The sequence below is a fragment of the Camelus bactrianus genome, chromosome 2 (assembly GCF_048773025.1).
Source record: "Camelus bactrianus isolate YW-2024 breed Bactrian camel chromosome 2, ASM4877302v1, whole genome shotgun sequence".
NCBI classification, from domain to species: Eukaryota; Metazoa; Chordata; class Mammalia; order Artiodactyla; family Camelidae; genus Camelus; species Camelus bactrianus.
In genome coordinates, this window is record NC_133540.1 from 66337081 (window position 1) to 66356848 (window position 19768).

The 19768-nt window shown below is 39.5% G+C and overlaps 1 protein-coding gene across 1 annotated transcript in view; it reads right to left on the reverse strand.

Annotated features, from left to right (window-relative positions):
- C2H4orf17 (chromosome 2 C4orf17 homolog) overlaps positions 1-19768 on the reverse strand; it is an 86259-nt gene that overhangs the window by 54788 nt on the left and 11703 nt on the right. The window contains exon 3 of the mRNA XM_074343379.1: positions 6711-6854. The gene's annotated coding sequence lies outside the window, so the exon portion shown is untranslated. The remainder of the gene's footprint in view (positions 1-6710; positions 6855-19768) is intronic.

The following is a 19768-nucleotide window of genomic DNA, read 5'->3' on the forward strand; positions in this document are numbered from 1 at the left end:
GTCTATAAGATAAAATGGAATTTCACTCATTGAGTCTATAAAAACTTATTGGGTATCCACTATATGCAAGGATTTAGGTTTCATTTGCAAAAGGAACTGGACATTAATCTGAGATCCACATTCTCAGTCATTTCCCCTTAAGCACTTTTTCAATGTTGTGTCTGGTTTCTCCAACTGGTCTAACTAAGTGATCACTGCATTGTGAACATACATTCAAACTCTTTTTAATTTGAAGACAATGGGTTTAACTGTCTGAACTACCCATACACCTTTACTCAATTAAGCAAAACCAATAGCTTAATATGGTCAGTTTGAAAAATAGTTATAGCTGTTGTCCAAAGAAACATAAATTCCACTCTCAGGAATTTTGCTTCAAATATCACCTTAATGCAGTGACTTCTAAATTGACATCTATAAGCCTAAGCTCTTCAATCTCCATCAGCTTCCACACAGCTCCACTTGAGCGTCCCGCTTGCGTCAACTTCACCCAAACTAACTCTTCCCCCAGTACATCTCACCTCAGCGAATGATGCCGCTTTTTCTGCTTTTACAGGTCAGAAGCCATAGCATCACATTTGACTTTTTCTTCACTCTTGCCTACCGCATGCAAACTGATGCGAAGCCCGACAAGCGAGGTCCAGTTTCTCCTCCACCATCCTCCCTCTCATTGCCTGTGATTGTCACCTTAGTGTGGCCCAGTCATCTCTCACCTGGACATGTTAACACAGTAGCGTGATAACAGGTGTCCTGTCTTCTGTATTTCACCGTAGTAGCCAGACCTTCACTAAGCTGCTAAACCTCAAGTTGCCTCCAAATATCAACACCTTAGCATGGTTTTGAAAGCCTTTACTTTAGGAACAAAACCTACTTTCATTTATTAATATAATATACCCAGTCATTCAACAACTAAGAATTTGGCACACACTCTAGCACAGCCTCTGTGCTGGGCTCTGGGAATAAAATGCGGGAGTAGGTCTCCTCCACTTTTCTCCTGGGCACCCAGAAGTCTAAGCGCACTGGACTGCCCTTCCTGTTCTCACCTTCATAGCCTTATTCATGCTCTCCCTTCAGCCAAGAAACCTCTTTCCTCTCGTCAGCCTGTTGCAATCATACTGATGCTTCAAGAATCAGTTCGGATACCCATACCAGAGACCCACCAGAAACAAAATGAATTGGTGGGGGCCTCAGGCCCAGAAAGATTTCCAACAACAGAATTTACCTGAAGTTGCCTAAAACAGGCAGGAAGGACAATTACATAAAATGTTCCTGTTTGGAAAGTAAGGAAACAAATCACTCAAAACTATCATTTTACATTTCAGCATTCAAACTGGACAGTTCTAATGGACAGACTCTAAGTGACAGAAGATCTATGTTGTGTGACGGTGGGGACCTAGAGCTTCCTCTGCTGTGACCGTGGATCTGTTTCATAAATACAAGATCTGATGAAGATACCTAATCCTTATGAAAGAAATATTTAGAGGCTTATGAGTACCTGGGAATTAGCAGGGGACTTCGGTAAACAACATTAAAATTTTTCATTTTAAAGTTCTAAAGCTATAATTATACATTAGTTCTAAAGCTATACACACACACACACACACACATACACACACACTTGGATTTTTATGTTGAAATAGAGATTTTTTTAAAAAAGGTTTACTCAGCTGCCACCACTTAGAGCAGATTTAGCATATAAAGACATGGGATATGTATTTCCTACAGTAATATTAATTTTATAGATGGTCTTTAACACATTGTAACCTTTTTTTTTTTTTTTTTTTTTACTTTTTTAGGGGAGGTAATTAGGTTTATTTATTTATTTGATTTTGATGGAGGTCCTGGGGGTTGAACCCAGGGCCTCATGCATGCTAGGCATGTGCTCCCCCTGTAACCATTCTTTTTTGGATTCAAATGTAAATTTTTTTAAAGCACTTGTTATAAAATCAGTTTAAGATTTTGAAATCAGTCTATTGCATGGTACAAGTTAATTAGTTTAGAAAAGAACTAGTGAAATGTAAGGGAAGAGCCCATTTTTAAATGATTAACTTTAAGAATCATCATTATATAACTAGATGAAACTGGAAAACACATTATAATGGGACATGAGGCTACTTGCCAGCATGCATTAATATTTCAGAAATATGTCTCTTTACAGTACTACTAAATAAAATAATAAAAATAAATATAAGTACAGCTAGAATCACACTGTAAAATGTATCCTAACATTCAGTTCAATAAAGTAGAATTGTAAGTCCCTAAGTCCCTGTTTACTTAGCAATGACTCCATTTAACAACAACAACAACAAAATAGGTTTTCAGTTTGATACAACTGCACTGGCATTTCTATCTGTATGTCCATATATAATATACTTAAAATTCTTAATAAATAAAATTTAATTCTTTTCTAAAATGTTTTATGGTGATATGTTTTGTTTGAAGAGGGCAATTTTATTTGTTATTAAGCTTTTATTGACTATGGGTAAAGTATTAAAGCACCTGAAAAAATATGGGAAATACTTTATAAGAAAAATAAGTAAGGTGGGCATAGCAGAAATTGAAGGTTTCAATATAAGGTCATAATATAGCTTAGACAGTATTGCCTGGGTAGAATTGCAAAAGATCCAGGTAATTATGAGCCATTTTCACACAATGAATATTTCCCAATATAGTAGCTTGAATTCAAGGAGTAAAAGTTCTCTTTCCTTTACCAGTTTGTGGATCTAGACTTAATCTACCATTAAAAAACAACAAAATAAAACCAAAAAACTGCTGAAATACCTAAAAAGTATATGAAGTAGCTTCATTAGCTATTTAGCAATGACAATTCTCATAAGCACTTATAAACAGTCATAGTTTATTAGTATCTATATGTATACACACACACACACACACACACACACACAGTCTCCACCTAAAAATCATTCGGAGACATTTCCCTCACCCATTAGCAGGTGAGGACCCTAGGACCTAATTAATGAAGGAAAAACTGACCCCCCCAAAAGCATTTGTAACCAGAAACATATGTAAAATGGATTAATGTTTATGTCTCATCTCAAAATTTGAACAACTTATTACATAAGGATATCTAAAGTTATATACAAATATAGTTACATCAAAAGAAATAAATCGAAAAAGGAATAAACATTTATATTCTCAGATCAGTTTTTGAAATGAACTACACTTTGTGCCTAGAACTTCTTATAAGTTATATTTTATGAAATGTTACATATGTATGTCACAATTTTATATTTTTATATTTATTATGAACCTCCATGGAATCATTTCTCACTCCTGAGCTTGTCACAGCCAAATAGTGAATAGAAAGACTTTCTGCTATCTTTCCAGGGAAATCTGCCTATGAACAGTTCTTCATATCATCAGAAAATGCTGGTCCTCAGGAGAGATCAGGAAATTGATAGTTCTTGTGTATCTTTCATTTCTAGTCAATGAAGCCATGAAACAATGTCAAACTGAGTTCTTGTACATTAAATCAGAGGATAAATGAGCAAGAAATAGCTAGAAGGATGTTAAACGAAATATCCAGTTTCCTGTTTGAAGAATGACCTAGAATTTTAGTCAGTTAAATCATGTGTGAAAGGTATTAATTTGTTGGGCAATTTTTTTCACTTCAACCACATATGAAGCACTGAGTTAGGTAAACACCTCACTCACAGTGGTGAGTAAAACAGACATGGCCTCTGCCCTCCTATAGCATATGGTGTAGCAAGAGACTCAATGAATAAGAAAGTAAATAAACATACAAATGTATCACTTAAATTTGGGATGTGTTAAATAGGGCAACAACCAAAGTACTGCGTTAGAGGAAAAAAAAAAGGAAGGAATTTTTCAACTTTCTATAAGGTGTCTTGGAAATTTGATTTAAGCTCACGTCTGAAGAATGAGCTGGAACAGGCCCCATGAAGAGAGGGGCAAAATTCCCAGTTTAAGGAACCACATGCCTGAAGGCCAGTAATTTGGAAAAGTTGACCGTCTCCTACCAGGCACAAAGAGCTGGCCAGAATGGCTGGTATCTGCCTCAAAACATTAACAATATTGTCCAGGTTCATGAAGGTGGAAAATGCTAATTCCTTATGGACATTTTTATATGTTTATTTATCTCAATAGTCAGCTTCCTATATGCACTTGTCCAGAAAAGAACATGCTTTAGTTATTACCAAATTGATATGAAATGATTTGTATTTAAAGGAAGAGGAAGACAATACACGGCAGCTTTCCCAGGAATACTCTCCCCCATGACCCCAACTCCCACCTGCAAAAGTTCCTTCCATCAGCATTTTCTTCCTTGTTTCTCACCCCTCTTTATATCTAACTTTTTTTCCCTATTCCTCTGTGATAATTAGCTAATTGAATCCTCTTAAACTGGTTTGTAGTGTTTACCTTCCTCATGCATATCTATTTATCCATCTTTTTGTTTCTCATTCCTTCATAGAGTGGGATTCTCTTCACCAAGGAAAGTGAAAATCCCTGTTACCCCACGCATTCAGCCTCAGGTTCCTATCTTTCCACCACTCTTATGACATTGCCAGTCACCCCACAAGCTAAAGAGATGTGACTTACGCCTTCCGTTTGAGTTCAACCCATAGTATACGTGAAGTGTTGAAAGATAGGGACTATGCTTCAAGTTCTTTCTTCAAACAGTACCTAGTAGAACATTCTGTGCCCAGTGGAAACTACGCAAATATTCTTGACTGATTCAATAATTGAATTGAGAAGGTGATACATTTCCGGCTGTGTCAAGTGTCTAACTTACTAAATATATTATCATAATAGCCAAAAAATTGACTTTAAAATAAACGACATATTATAATAATTTTTTTTATTATAATAGCAAGATGTGCTCTTGGCAACTGCTTTTTCAAGTAATCAAATATTTAATTTCAAATCTGGATTTATTTTTCTGTACCATAAATAAATACGACTCCCACTTAAAATTCATGTCAATATCTTAATTAGAAATGTTTATTTGAATTTGCAATTGCAGATTTGGGAAAAAACAATATTTCAACTTTGTCAGCATTTTATAAATTTCAATGCCAGTTCTGGCAAAGAACCAAATACTTACATAACGATCTGGCCTGCCTCAAATGTGGTACTATTTATTCAGCGTAGCCTTGGGTAAAACAAACTTTCCTACAAAAAACCCATGCAGTAGAAGTGCTGTACTCTGATTGTGGATTACAAGCTTAGTCAAAAGCATGATGTGGTTGCCTGACTCAAAAGGTGAGGGTTTAAAATTCTCAGCACCTGTTTCCTAAGTTCTCCCCTAGCTCTTTCAAAAGCTCTAATTAGAATGAGGGCTCTTGATTTCTCTTCACTTTGGAAAAGAAAATTGAGGAAGGTCTCCCTAGGAATAAAAGGTCCTAAAACACTTTCAATTTATTTTTGCAAAACAGGGGACCCATGGTAGTGAGTTAGTTGTGGTGAAGGAGAATCAGAGAAATAAGCTTTCCCCAGGAAGCCACCAGAGGTTCTGGGAAGCACTTGGCTGAATTTGAAAGAAACTCTCAAGCTGATCAAGGACCAAATGACTCAGAGAAAAATGACTGGGTTCTTTCATCAGGACTTCAGCCCTGGCACTATCAGGGGGCCCTGTTTCATCTCCACTTGCTTCTAAGATGCTTGATATTGCAGAATTCTAAACTAATCTGGGCTGTGGTCCCTTTGCAAATTAAAAAAAAATTATTATAATATGTCATTGTTTTTAAAGTCCATTTCTCCATATTCTGAGGTTTGTCTTGTATGAAGAATATTAAGTCCCATCTTTTCCCCCTGGTTACTTTAAATATCACATGGTATCCAAATTATTCCTGCTAATTTGGGGTAAAATGAAGAAACGGGGCTACTTCCCCACATGGATGTATATTTCAGAGGCTCCATCAGCCCCTGGCCGCCAGACTAAGGACGTTCACAGAGGAGATCGTCATGTTCCTTAGGGGTCGGTGCACTAGGCAATGTTTGTCAAAATAGCAAGGGGCCCTAAATGGGGAAACGCCTACTCATCCCCTGAAGTCAGCCCACTTCACTTACGAGACCTCTAATAGAAGGTCTCTCTCCCTTTAACCAAGAATATTTTTCTCCTTTTCAAAATTTACACAATAGAAATACCCCTGAGAGTTCATGCCCCACTACTTTACCTTAAGAATAGCTTGGCGTTTTGACCTTACCCACGTAGAATCTCTCTCCAACTATAGGAATAACACCTGGATGCTTCACGGGTAACAAACCAACGTGACCACAACTAAACCCTTTATTTCCTCCAAAGGGGTTCTACCTCCTAGTTTCTCACCTAGTTTGTGGCCCTACATCCACTCGAGCTGGAAAGCTGGGCATCTTGCTGGATTCCTCCCTCTGCACCAGTCCCCACATCTCATGAATCATCAAGACGTCTAGATTTTACCTCCTAAATATATATCAGTCAATTCCCTCACCCTCGTCCCTGCTAGCAAGTTTCCCTGTTTTTTTCGTTTTTTTTTTTCCCCCATCTCTTGCCTAAATTCCTGCAATAACTATCCAACACATGCCCCTGCCAATTGCAGGATGGTTTTGGCCTCGTTCTTCCAAATCCTCCAAACCCATCCACAGGAATGCCCAAATTGAACCCTTTTTCTGTTCTTTAAAATACCCAAAAGCTTTTTGAGAGCAAAGAAAGTAGTGGCACCAAAGAAGGCAGTGGTGCCACATTCTCTCACCTCAAGCCTCAGAGCAGAATAATCACGGTCCCACGAGGACAGGAGGTGTGGGGAGGAGAGCGAAGGCCTGCCCACCGTGACCCAGCTCTGCTTGGGCCCTGGCTGGTACCTGTTCAGGTGAGAGTGAGAGGAGCAGGCCATCACCTGAAAAGGGTGGAGAGAATGTCAAGCACAGGTGTACTCCGCGACCGGGGCTCAGATCTTGCTGATGCGAGATCTTTCCATCGGAGCAAGAACTCTTTCTTACTGCTCCCTTTCCTTTAAGAAGGGGATTTATCTTTCACTGGTTTATTTCCCCTATTATCTTCCACTAAGGTAATTACAAAGACAGCTTTGGGAAATCCCATCCACCCTGCCTCTGGCCTTATTCCCCTCAGAATCATCTTCCCCACAGTCTCCAGAGAGAGACACAAACAAAAGGCAATCTGACCATGCCACTTCTTGGTCTAAAAATTGTTCAGAGGCTCCACTTTGCCTCCGGATACAAATATCAATCAGAGGCCCTCGGTGCTGGCCCTGCCACCCATCCCCTGACCCCTGAGTGCTTGAATTTCTCCTGCACCCACCATGCTTGGCTGTCTTTTCCTTGCTTTCTCTTTTGCTATTCTTCTTCCTAGAATATTCTCGCATTCTGCCCCCTTGTCTTAGCAAATTCCGGTTTATCCTTTAGAATTCAGCTTAGTCTTCACTCAAGAACATCTCCTCTGATCTCAGTGACTCTCTGCTCTCTCCATAACCTTGCTGGCATTCTGTCATTGTGTGGGCCATGTTATAGTGTAGTATTCTGTTTATGTGTTTGTTCCTTCACAAATCTCTTCATCTGTCTCCTGCTGCCATCAGAAAGGCTAACTAGAATAGATGTACCAGTAGATAGGCAACAGGGATATATTGTACAGCATAGGAAATTACAGCATTATCCTGTAATAACTTTTAATGGAGTATAATCTGTAAAAATCCTGAATCACTATGCTGTACTGAAACTAATATAATATTGTAAATCAACTGTACTTCAATTAAAATCAATTTTAAAAAAAAAGAATAGATGTACAACAGTGTTTTTTAAATAAATGCATAAATGAAAGTTTCTTGATTCAATGAGGACTGGTATTCTCTGCAGGATTTAGGAAGAGGCTTGGAAGCATCTACCTGGGCTGAAGAGCTATGAGCACATTCATAGTTAAAATAGGAGGGGAAACCAGAAATTGCTGCTCCCTTTTGCACGTGCCTTGGGACAATTTTCCAGCTGCCTTCTTCATTTCTCTCTTCCAGTAGAGTTGAGGAAAATGAAGCAACAGCTGAAAATTTTGTGCTTGATTAAGACACCAAAATGAAATGCTGGATCAGCTGTGCAATTTGCACAAAGCAGTCTCCCACATTTATCATGCCCAACCTAGGGATTGCTCCAGGAATGAGAGAAAATGTACAGAATATGATCTGTTGTTAGTCAGCACATAATCAATTTGCTAGCTTACAAATAATTTCAGTAACTGAGGAAAGTTACTGGGGAAAGTGCTTATATCCTTATTCTGTCTCTTAGTCTTTCTTTTATACTTTATTTATATATATCAGTTTTTAATCCCACTGAGTTGGTCCCATTTTCCCATCTTTTGTTCTTCAATTCCTTCCCTCCCCACACAAGTCCTCACTTATAACAGGTTCTAAATAAATAAAGATAGGTTGAAATAATGGCTTAGTTCAGTGATCTCTAAGAGTTTACAATAGCAGTTGCTATAATTTTCATTTTCTGTTCTTCTGTTTGTTCCATATGTTGGTGAACTTCTAACCGAGTAAGCCAGAAACTAGAATTTCATTTCATCACAGTCATGTTCATACTGAAGAGTCACTGCTTATTGACTTGTCTGGTGAACAACTCGAGAGCAGGACCTCTATCAGTCAGGATCCTAGCAGAAGCGGGAGATAATCAAATTAGAGTTTAATTGAAGAACGTTTAAGAGGGGTTTTTTTCAGAGGGGTAGAGAAGGTGAGTCAGTCCAACAAGGGGTGATGAGTTCTTATTACAGGGGAAACTGTCATCACTTCCAGGCCCAAGGGCAGGAAAGAGTCGCCAGAATCCAGCAGGAGCTGGAGCCATAGCAGATGGTCTGCCTGAAGGAGCAGTGGCCATAAGCAGAGGAAACAGTCTCTGCCAAGCCAGGGCAGGAATGAGGAAGACAGGAGATAAACACCCCAATTGCTCTCTCCTCCTGCCCCTGCTCTTCTGCTTGTGACCTGACCCAGCCAGAATCCAGAGGCCAGGGAGGCCTGTTGTTCCTGCTGTGGGGATCAGCCTCCTGAGGGCACAGAGCAGGATAGAGAACAGTCTGAAGGTCAGGCAGAGCATCACAAGCACAGTAATAGGCCTCACTCCTCTCTTCTTCCCAGTACTTGTCATGTAGGTCCCAACAAAGTTTTAGTAAATAAATGACTGCCTTGGAAGTATTTAGAGACAACCTAGGTTAATCCACGAGGGACTGAGAATTGCTGGTGGAATTATTGACCAGCCAAAGACTGGTCGACCTGACCATCTATCAGATCATCCCAACCTCCCAACACTAGTGTTTCTTTAATGATTCACAATTCATTCTCCTTTCATTGTATCTCCCTCATAGACTTTAGGTTTTGAGACAGTTTGTCTAGCATTCATAATTTTAAAGCAATTATTATTAATTATAACCACACATTGTCATGCAGCTTCTGATCAGCATAAGATATCTAAGGTTATTACACAGACTTTATATAGCCCAACCAAAAGAAAAGCAATTTGGCTTCTTAATAAGACGGTGCAGTCTTATCAAGAAAAGAAACATGCTCGTTTAATAACCAGATTAGCTCTTTGCCCCCGTTCCTCCCTTCTCAAAGCTTCAGGACCCTCTAAGATCAAGAACCAATGGAGTAAGTCTTAAAATTTGATAAACTGGTATTCTGTGGAGGAATTAAAGCCAACATGAAATTTGCAAATGACTTTGTGACCACCATCCTCCCCTTTTATAATATGAATGTGTTATGCACTTATATATGAATTTATTTATTTTTTCTATAGAGCTATAGAATAATGCACTGTTTAAAAGGAGATTTCTGTCTTGAAGAAGCAAAATAAAAAGATACATTTCTCTACCATGTTAACCCACTAATCTATGAAACACACTTGGGTCTCTAAACAAGGCACCTGATGCCACAGTTTCTCTAATCACCCTCCACCATTTGTTGTGTGGCTGGATCTGTCTTCTATAACAGTTTCTTTCCCTATAAAATAGGAATAAAATCTTGCTCTTTGAGAACCATGGTTGGAATTCTATGTATTTTTATGGCACTACTTTTAGCATCAGTCTCAGGACAATTCTTTTACATAAGCCATTTTTCAGATCCTGGAAGATATAAAGACCACATGCAGCTATCATACTACACAGCTATTACAGGCCTGAGGCGAGGGACCCTAGCGAGTTTGCAGTCTGTTTCAGAGCTCACACAGGCTGGTTTCTCTCTTTTTTTTTTTCTTTCGCTTCTTTCTTTTCCTTTTTTTTTTTTGGCTGGTTTCTCTCTTGAACTTTGCATCCATGATCCAGTTTCAGGGAGAATCAAGGACATAATTATTGTCATCATTAACAATGAACTTTTAATGGTTAATCCTGTGTATAATTAGCTCACCTTTCATTTACTCAAAGTTGAGAAACATAGTAGAAATCATCAGGATGAATTTTGTTCAGTTTTAACAAGCATTTTCAAAGTGAGGATCAAAGCCTGCAGCCAGAGAAAGGCCAGCAGAAGGAAGGGCCTTCCCTCTTGACTGGGTACTCCCGAGGCAGGATGTGGGATTCAAGAAACTGTGTGGGCAGCTTTCCTTTCACAGGAGTCATGTGAAAGTTCAGGAATAGGGAAAGAAGTGTTGGAGGAGTAACTACAATGGTCTTGATTGACATGGCGCCGTCTCAGGAGACCCAGAGGGGTCCCCTTGCCCTAGTCATGGTGGAAGAGTGATACCTGCTCATTGTCTGTGGACACGGGTGCCTCCGGTCCTTTTTGGCTTCAGCTGCTTACCACACAGCATAAAGGGACTGTGATAAAAATCTAAATTGGCCTCTTTTTTGGTATAGACTTGTGTATAGCAAAAGATTTGGCCTTCTCCTGGCTGGAGACATGGGTTCAGCTAAGTAAAGAGGAGTTTCTTGGGATTGGGAAAGTTGGGAGTGGGGAAGGCAATGCCGTCTGAGAACACAGGGACATCAGGAGACATGCACGCAACTCTGTGCCAGGTCTTTCCATTGGCCTTTGAGCTTTTGGATGCTTCTGACTTTGATGCCCCATACAAGCAATGGGGAGAGAGAGGGAGACGGCCACCTGGGGCATCATAGTATTTCTTCATCATCATGTGAATGGGGTGAGGGCTGATCAATGCAGCCCTGGGGGCTGAGGCAGGAAAAGGTAGGAGAACCTGGCACTCTCGGTCTCCAATGAACTAAAGTGAAATGAGTCTTTCTACCTTTAGTGGGTAAGTCCTGATGCAATACATTGGCCACTCTGGCTTATTTCTTCCCATCCCTGCCTGCCAGATGTCCAGGTACTACACAGATAGTCATGTTGGGTCCAGTTCTAAATGTCACATAACTGTCTTGTATATTCCCATGCTTAGGAGCACTCAGCCCTAAAGAGGCCCTTTTGGGTGAGTAAATATTTCAAAGAGTCCCTTCCCCAGTTCTACCTGTGAAGTATTCCTAGTTCCATCCCACATGTCTTAACCTACGTGGCCATGAGAATATACACCAAGAGGACAAAGCCTTTAGCTTTGGTAGGGTATCTCCTTTTGGAAGGATTTAGAATGCTCCAAAGCACAGAAATTCATAGTAGGAGACCTCCTAATACCCAGCCAGCAGCTGCCAGGCCCCTGGGGCCACCCAGTACCCCCTCACTTGGGATGTTGGAGGGTCCCTGATGAAAGGCCTGAGAAGACGAGAGTGGGAGGCTGCTGCTCCAGCTCAGTACAGCTCCCATCTCACCTGCCAGTACAAGCCCTCAGGACTTGCCTACAACCTCCTAGGATCCTTTCATAGGTGATGGTCCCGAATGCAGTCTCTCTATCTGAAATCCTATCAGCTCAGAGCTGAGCTCTGCCATTAGCACCTCTGAGGCTTCTGTGCACACAGAACATGAGAGGTGGGCAGGAAAGGGCAGTAGACATATTTGGAGGTTCCAAGAAGTAAAAGGGAAAGATCTGAGTGGTCGTCTTCCTTAAGGAAGTTTGCTGTCTGTAAAATGGGTGTAACTCTGTGCCCCATCTCCTTGCTGGGCGAATGGTGGGATGCAGCAAAATGAGGCAGGTAATCAGACATCAGTTGCATCAGTGGATGTGACTTATGGTTAGATAAAGGAGAAGGCAGAGACATCGTGGGGAGGCTGAGAGAAGGGAGACTTTGGGATGGACAAATCTTCCTTCTTGTCTCCTCACCTACCCTGTGGATTTCATAGCCTCTCCAATAATAGTGCAGCCCCAGTGGGAGCACAGGTTCAACTTCAGGTTGAGTCAGTAGGTGGTGAAATCATTCTCTTACACATCCTTTGACCTTAATTAAAGCCTCCACAGGTGCTGTGTGAGGAGAGGGAAATGTGAAATCAATGATGTTGATGTGAATGTTTTTCACTTTCATTGAGGCCGTCCTCACTATTGGTTTACACATGAAAACTCTCTTTGTGAACTCAATTTATGTTAGGGCAAACATCTCTTTGTCACTGTTATCCTCTCATTATTATAGCCCTTGACACTCCCAAGTCACATGCCCCTAGCCCTGAGCATCCACTATGGCATCTTTTACATGCAAAATGTTGAACTATCCAACTTTCATACACCAAGGCTCAGAGAGTTTCCAAATTCAATCTGAAAATAAACCAAACCCAGCAAAACTAAAACGCACAGATTTTTATGGGAAAGAAAACTGCACTGGAAATATGTGGTGAGCAAAAGGCAGATACTGTTTAAAAATGATAGAATTATAGACTATGAGAGCTAGAAATGGCCTTAAATTTCTTCCAATTCAAACCCCTTACTTTACAGGTGAGGAGGGTAGAGAGTAAAGTTGCATGGCTGGTTGGTTCAAAGACAGGAACAAAGCTAGGAACCCATGATCTCTCCTAAGTGTGGTTTCAGCTCCTTTCAGTACAGCACCCTGCTTTTCAACAGCAGGTGTGTCTTCTCACGATTAAGCTTTAGAACAGAAGGAACTGTTCTTTGGGGCTTGCAGTGAAAAGGTCAGGAAACAGGATGTGTCCACCAATAGCCAAGAGATTCGAACCTCCAATTTGAAAGAGTTTTAGAAATTGTCTGGGACACCCTTCCCATCTGGTGCTGGATTTTTCCCCACTGTGATCTGCCAAAAGGTTTTATAACCCCACTGTGATCTGCCAAAGGGTTGTGTAATGCTAGAGGTTGTGTAATCTCTTCTAGGACAGCTCTAAGTCTGTCCAGAGTGTGCTCTACTGCTTGACAGCCAGCCCGGAGAAGTTGTTCATCAAGTCAGGTTGACCTGCCTCTTACTAACTCCTCGTTGTGCCCTGGCCCTGCCCCAGGGCCCTAGAAAACAGGTCTGATCTTTCTTCAGGTGGTTGAAGATGGCTGCACATCGTCTTCCCCACTCTATCCCAAGCCTCCTCCTCTACAGAGTAAACAACCAAATTCCATCAATGACTTCTTGACTCTAACCAGGCCAAACAGGGTGCAAAGACGGCAAAACATCCCAGCATGGACTTTGGAGACCTAGCAAACACTCTGCCCTGTCACAAATGAAAACCACATTTAGAAAGAGCAGAATATTAAAGATTTTGAACTTACAGGATTTATTATAGGTTTGAAAAATTAGAGCATGAAGCATTGTAATGATTTTCAACCTACAAAGGAAATGAAAAGGTCCCTATGTTTTCTATTTTTTTCAATAACTATTCAAACTTACTGAATTTGAATTCCCTCATCTATGACATGGTGGTAATAATAGTTTTGCGGGGCTATCAGAGATTTTGCTTGCCAAGTGCCACAGAGAGGCACCCCGTGTGTGGTAGAGATGATCACAACCTTTCAAAATATTACTTGTGCTCCCTTCACCTCTCCTGACTCCTCTGCCTCCTCCCTCTTCTCTCTGCAGAGCCAGAGTTCACTGTTTCCTCATAGCCCCTCCAGGTGCTTCTCTCTGAAGAGTCCAGCTAACGCTGGTCTCTCCTTTCTCTGAGTTCCCATCACAAACTTAGCATCAGAATTGTCACAGTCTCCAACTCTTTCATGGGTTTTATGTTTCCTGACTCATTTTGTGCACCACTCTTGCCTGCCCCTCTCACCCACCTCAACACACATGCAGTCTATTCTCAACCAAAAGACAGAAAAATATCTCAGATTAAGTCATGCCTCTGCTCAAAACCCTCCTGTGGATGTCTATCTAAACGAGAAAAAAAGCTGAAATCTTCAAAAATGGCCTCAACACTCACATGGTGTCGCCCCCATTGCTTCTCTGACCTCCCCCACCTTACTCCTCCTGTTACTCCCTGTGCCCCATCCACACAGGCCCCTCACGAACCCTCGGGCAGACTCCCATCTCTACTGGACCTTTTGCCTGGAATGATCTTTCCTCAGATAATTCCGTGTCTGTCTCCCTCGCGGTCTATATGAAAATGGAATATTTAAAGGAGGACTTCTCTAACCACCCTCTTTGAAACTGTATACATACCCTCTCCCAGGAAACTATGTTCCTTCCCAGCTTTATTTTTCTTCTCGGCATGTATCACTAACCTCCTATGTAACTGACTTATTTTGTTTCTTCCCTGTAAGTCCTCACTAGAGTGCAAGTCATGTGGTAACAGGATTTCTTCATAGAACAGAGCCTGATTTGTACTATGCATCCTATTTGTTCATCTAGAATGAACCTGTTGTGGGAAGCAAGGTGGTATGATGCGAAACTGTGGGTGTGAAGTTCAAACTCCCATTCTGCCACTAACTGCTTGACCTTTGGAACACTTACTTAAGCTCTCTTAGCTTCCATTTACTCATGCATGAAAGAAGAGTATACTAGTAACTGTCTTATAGCATCTATTAAGGTGGTGAGGTCTTTCCAGTTGCAAGTGAGAGAAACCCACTCTCAGTTCTATTTACAACACTCCATCTGGGGCTGTCATTTCCTCCCACTGCAGGCATATTTTCCCAGTGCAGTGTGGGTGATTAGGATACAGACAGTTCAGGACTCAAGTCATCCCAGCATAGCAGTCCCAGAAGAAAGAAAAATTCTCCCTCTAAGGATCTTTGCTTAAAAACACCAAAGAAGAGCTCAAACAAGTGTGGCTGGGGTCCTGTGCCCATCCCAGGGCCACCATCTTTGGCCAGAAGGATGTGATGCTGTGATTAGCACTCCCAGCGTTTTGCCGAGGCAGCTTCATTGGAAAAACATGGAGTCAAGGAAGGGTAGTTCCCAAAGGAAGGGGATTCATTTCCAAAAAAGAAATAATGGTATGCTCCAGATTAAATAAAACAGATGTCCATGACAAACGGAGAACGTGTTAACTCGTGGAATCCAAAGGATAAACAATCAAACAATGAACTGGATAGGAAGGCAATTGGACCTCAGCAATAACGGGACCAAGGAATGGAATTGGGCCTCAACCCAAACTTCCTTTTTATTATTTGAACTGCTTCTTTGCGTGAGTATAGCAATTGCTCAAAAAATTAAAAATAAGACTACCATATGATCCAGCAGTCTCGCTTCTGGGTATATTTCCAAAAGAATTGAAAGCAAGGCCTCAAAGAAATATTTGCACACCCATGTTCATAGCAGCATTATTCATAATAGCCAACAGGTGGAAGCAACACAAATGTTCATTGATGGATGAATGGACAAAAAAAAATGTGGTATATATGTACAATGGATACTATGCAAGATTGTTGGATCACAAGGTAGTCCTATTCTTAATTTTTTGAGGAATTGCTACACTGTTTTTCACAGCAGTTGTGTCATATTACAATTACACTAATAGAGCACAAGGTTCCAAATTCTCCACGTCCCCAACACTTGGTTGTTTTTTTAAATCGTAGCCATCTTAATGGATATAAAATGACATCTCTTGTGGCTTTGCTTTGTATTCTTCTGATGATTAGTCATGTCTCCTCCAGAGAACAGAAAAAGAGGAAACATTTCCCAACTCATGAAGCCAGCAGATCTTTAATACCAAAATCTAATAAGCACATCACAGGAAAAAAAGGAAAATTACAGATCAACCTTGCTTACAAAAATGGATACAAATGTTCTAAACAAAATTAATTCAGCCTAATATTAAAAATAATACATGATGACTAAGTAGATTTATTCAGGAATGCAATATTGGTTTAACATTTGAAAATCAATGTATTTTAGCACATTAACAAAAGAAAAGAGATAGTTATATGATGATCTTGATATGCAGAAAAGCATATGATAAAGCTCAAATCCAATTATAATAAAAAGTCTTCACAAACTATGAATTACAAAGAACTTCCTTATTCTGATGAAGTATATCTATATATCAACCTACGGTGAACATGACACTTAACCAATTATTGAGATTGACAATGAGGCAAGAATAGTCATATAAACACAACTTCTAGTCAATATTAAAGAGAAGCTCTAGCCAATGCAAGGAGACAAAAAAGAAGTCATAAAATGTTTAAGAATTGGAAAGGAAGAAATAAAGCTTTCATTATTCTCAGATGATGTATATCTAGAAAATCTAAAAGAATCTTCAAATTAAATAATAATAAATAAATAAACTTAAAAAGATATTTGATGCAGGGTCAATATAAAATTATATTTCTATATACCAGTGGCAAACAAATAAAAAAATGAAATTAAAAATAAAACTATCTTCTTCTGTAATAGAGTGTCATGTAGTAGAACAAATTTAGAAAGTCCATTAATAAGTCTAAATATGCATAAGAATTTAGCATATAATAAAATTGACATTTAATCAATGAAAAAGGAGAAATAATTCCATAATTTATATTGGAATACTTGATCATATTCCTACTTTATTCATATGTCTAAATAAGTACCAGAGAGACTAGGATTGTATGTATATACCCCAGTAGTAGTAGAAGACACATGCTAAAGATGAAAAAAAGAGACCTAGAAAATTTTTAAGTGCCAATGACAACTGGGGAAAATGTTCAAATTAAATATAAATGGTTAACACATTTTCTGCAGTGGTTTCTTGCATATTAGTAGGAAAAAGACAAAACTCTCAAAGAAAACTAGGCAAAGGAAATGAATTAACAGTCTGTGAGAAAAAACCAAATGGTTGATAAGTACATAAAAAATTAAGCCTCATTATTTAAGGAAATGAAAAGTAAACCAATCAAATAAACAAAGACTTTACTGAAAACTCTCAATTTGGGCTTGAATGTGGGAAATGGAAATCCTTATGTACTGCTCAAAAGTCATGGTATTTCCGTATAATAAAATACTCTCCAGCAACTTAAAATGTCATAGATAGACATTTGCCAACATGAAAATATTTTCACAACTATTGCGACATGAATGTTAAAAGCACTGAAGATCACAGATCACATAAAACTATGGGGACAAACAATTCTGGAAGGAAACACATCTAGATGTTATTCATGGTTATCTCTGGGTTGTTGGATTTTATTCTATTATGAGTATTTTATAATATTTATACAATAAATACTGTATTAATTTTCAACAAACTTCATGTCGTATTAATAAAGAAAACTTTAAGCTGTGTTCATAATTTCTGTTAAGGATAAGCATTTCTGAGAAAATCATCTGCTTCAAATATTCCTCTTCATAGTAGTTCATTGACATTAACAGGGCACATTATCTGTCTCTGGCACTGACTTCACTGGAAATCGTATAGTGGGCATGTTCACTTTGGATGTTTGGCTTATTGGAACTCTTTGTAATCAGGCAACTCTCACAAACAATATTATCTTGGTTTTTTTCTTAGGTGTATTTTCTCTTAAGCCATGGCTGTTTTGTTTGTTTTGCTGAATAATAAGCTGAGTAGATAAATACTTTTTTGAATTTTGTTACAGGAACTGCTATGGACTCAATTGTGTCCCTCCAATTCATGTTGATTTTCTAACCTCCCCCCACCAAGTGACTGTACTTGGAGTAAGGAAGTGATTGAGGTTAAATGAAGTCATAAGAGTGGGGTCCTGATTGACAGGATTAGTATTCTTTTAAGAAGAGCCACCAGAGAGCTCACTTTCTCTCTCTACCACGTGAGGACACAGAGAGAAAGTGGCCATCTTCAAGCCAGGAAAAGGGCTCTCACCAGGAACCAAACTGGTGAGCACCTTGGTCTTGGATTTCCCAGCCTCCAAAAGTGTGGGAAACTGTGTCTGCTGTTTAAGTCACTCATCTACAGTATTTGGTTATGGCAGCCTGAGCTAAGATAAACAGTTAAATATTTGCTTATATAAATATTTGGCTGGTTCAACATCTCTTTCACAAGAAATGATATAAAATACAAAAATCTCTTTACTGAATACTACCAATGGTGAGAAAACTAACACCATATTTGATTATTGGGGTAAAATTAACATTACCTGTAAACTAACACCCACAGAAAAGTCTTGTAAACTTAGAATTAATTACACTTGCATCTCCCTGTTCTTTTGGCCATCTCCTCAATCTGTTGCTAATTAATAAGTAAATAAATAAATCCCTTTTGGAGAGAACTTTATTATTTTCAGCGTTATAGTAACAATGTTTTGGTCAGGCAGATTTAGGCTTGACTCTCAGCTTTGCTTCTTTTCCAGCAATGTGACTTCTAGAAGGTTACTTCATCTATCTGAGCCCCACCTTACCTGTAGAATGGAGCGAGTCATAGCTACTTAAGAGTGATGTTGTGCGGACTCAGTAAGTCAGCAGTTGTTAAGTGTGATTGACACCTGGTAAATCCTCAACAAGTACTAGTTTCCTTTCCTGGCCACCCATTCTTCCAACTAACCAGAAATAGAAAAGCGCTGCTGCCTGTACCTTAACAATACAATACACAGATAACTAGGGGTTTGAGCATGGTCTCTTCTTTTCCATTTCGAAGTAATAGGAGACAAACTAACAAATTGGCTCCCCTGATGCTAAAACTGTTTGTTGATTCATTCTGACTAAGAAATCCTGCAACTTGCTTTTTTTCCCTTACTGTATTTGTGCTAAACAACTCCCAAACTTTTCCCTTATGCTCTCCCTTCTCTATACATCCTTTACCAAGAATAGCTTTAACCCAGAGGCTATGCTCCAGGAAGGAGGTAATGGGTCAATAATCTCAGAAGAATGGGCCGACCCTCCAGAGTTCCTCCGTGATATCAGGAAGATTCATTGAGGTTAAGAGGAATGCAGCACCCTGTAAAACACCCTGATTGTTACCACCTTTTCTGTTCCATCCAGTTTTTCTATAAAACCTCAAGCCCCAACCCCAAGACAGATTCACAGTCTCTAAGGCATCAGCCTGCTGTAACTCCCCTTTGCCTGGCAAAGAAACAAAGCTGTTCTTTTCTGATTCTCCCAAAACTCTGCCTCCAAGCCTCAATCCAGTTTTGGGGGCACAGAGGCTGGTTTGTGGTAACAATCTCAATTCCATTTTGATTCCACTGCTCTGATTTTGAATATTTATATTTTCCTACTCAAAGGAATATTTCCACTGGAAGAACTCCTACCTTCCACCCCATGTACACATACCTCACAATCTTCTTACACAAGGCTAGGGGATTTTTTTAAAACACAACTTTGATCTTTATGCTTTAATACTCAGAACTATCAATAGCCTCCTTTCATGCAAACTCTTTAAAATGGCGTTTGAAGTAATACATAATTAGATCCTATTTTTTTTCATAATTACCTCCCTGGACTATGTCCCTTCACACACTACACCCAATCTAAACATGCCCTATGTTGCTTCTCCCTGTGCAAGGCATTAATCTTTTCAGATTATATTCCCTCCTGTTCCACTTGTCAAAATATATAAAGCCGGGTTAAAAGTCATTTGCATTGGAGATTTCCCAATCAAATTGGTTTGACTTATCTGATAACTCCTTTTTA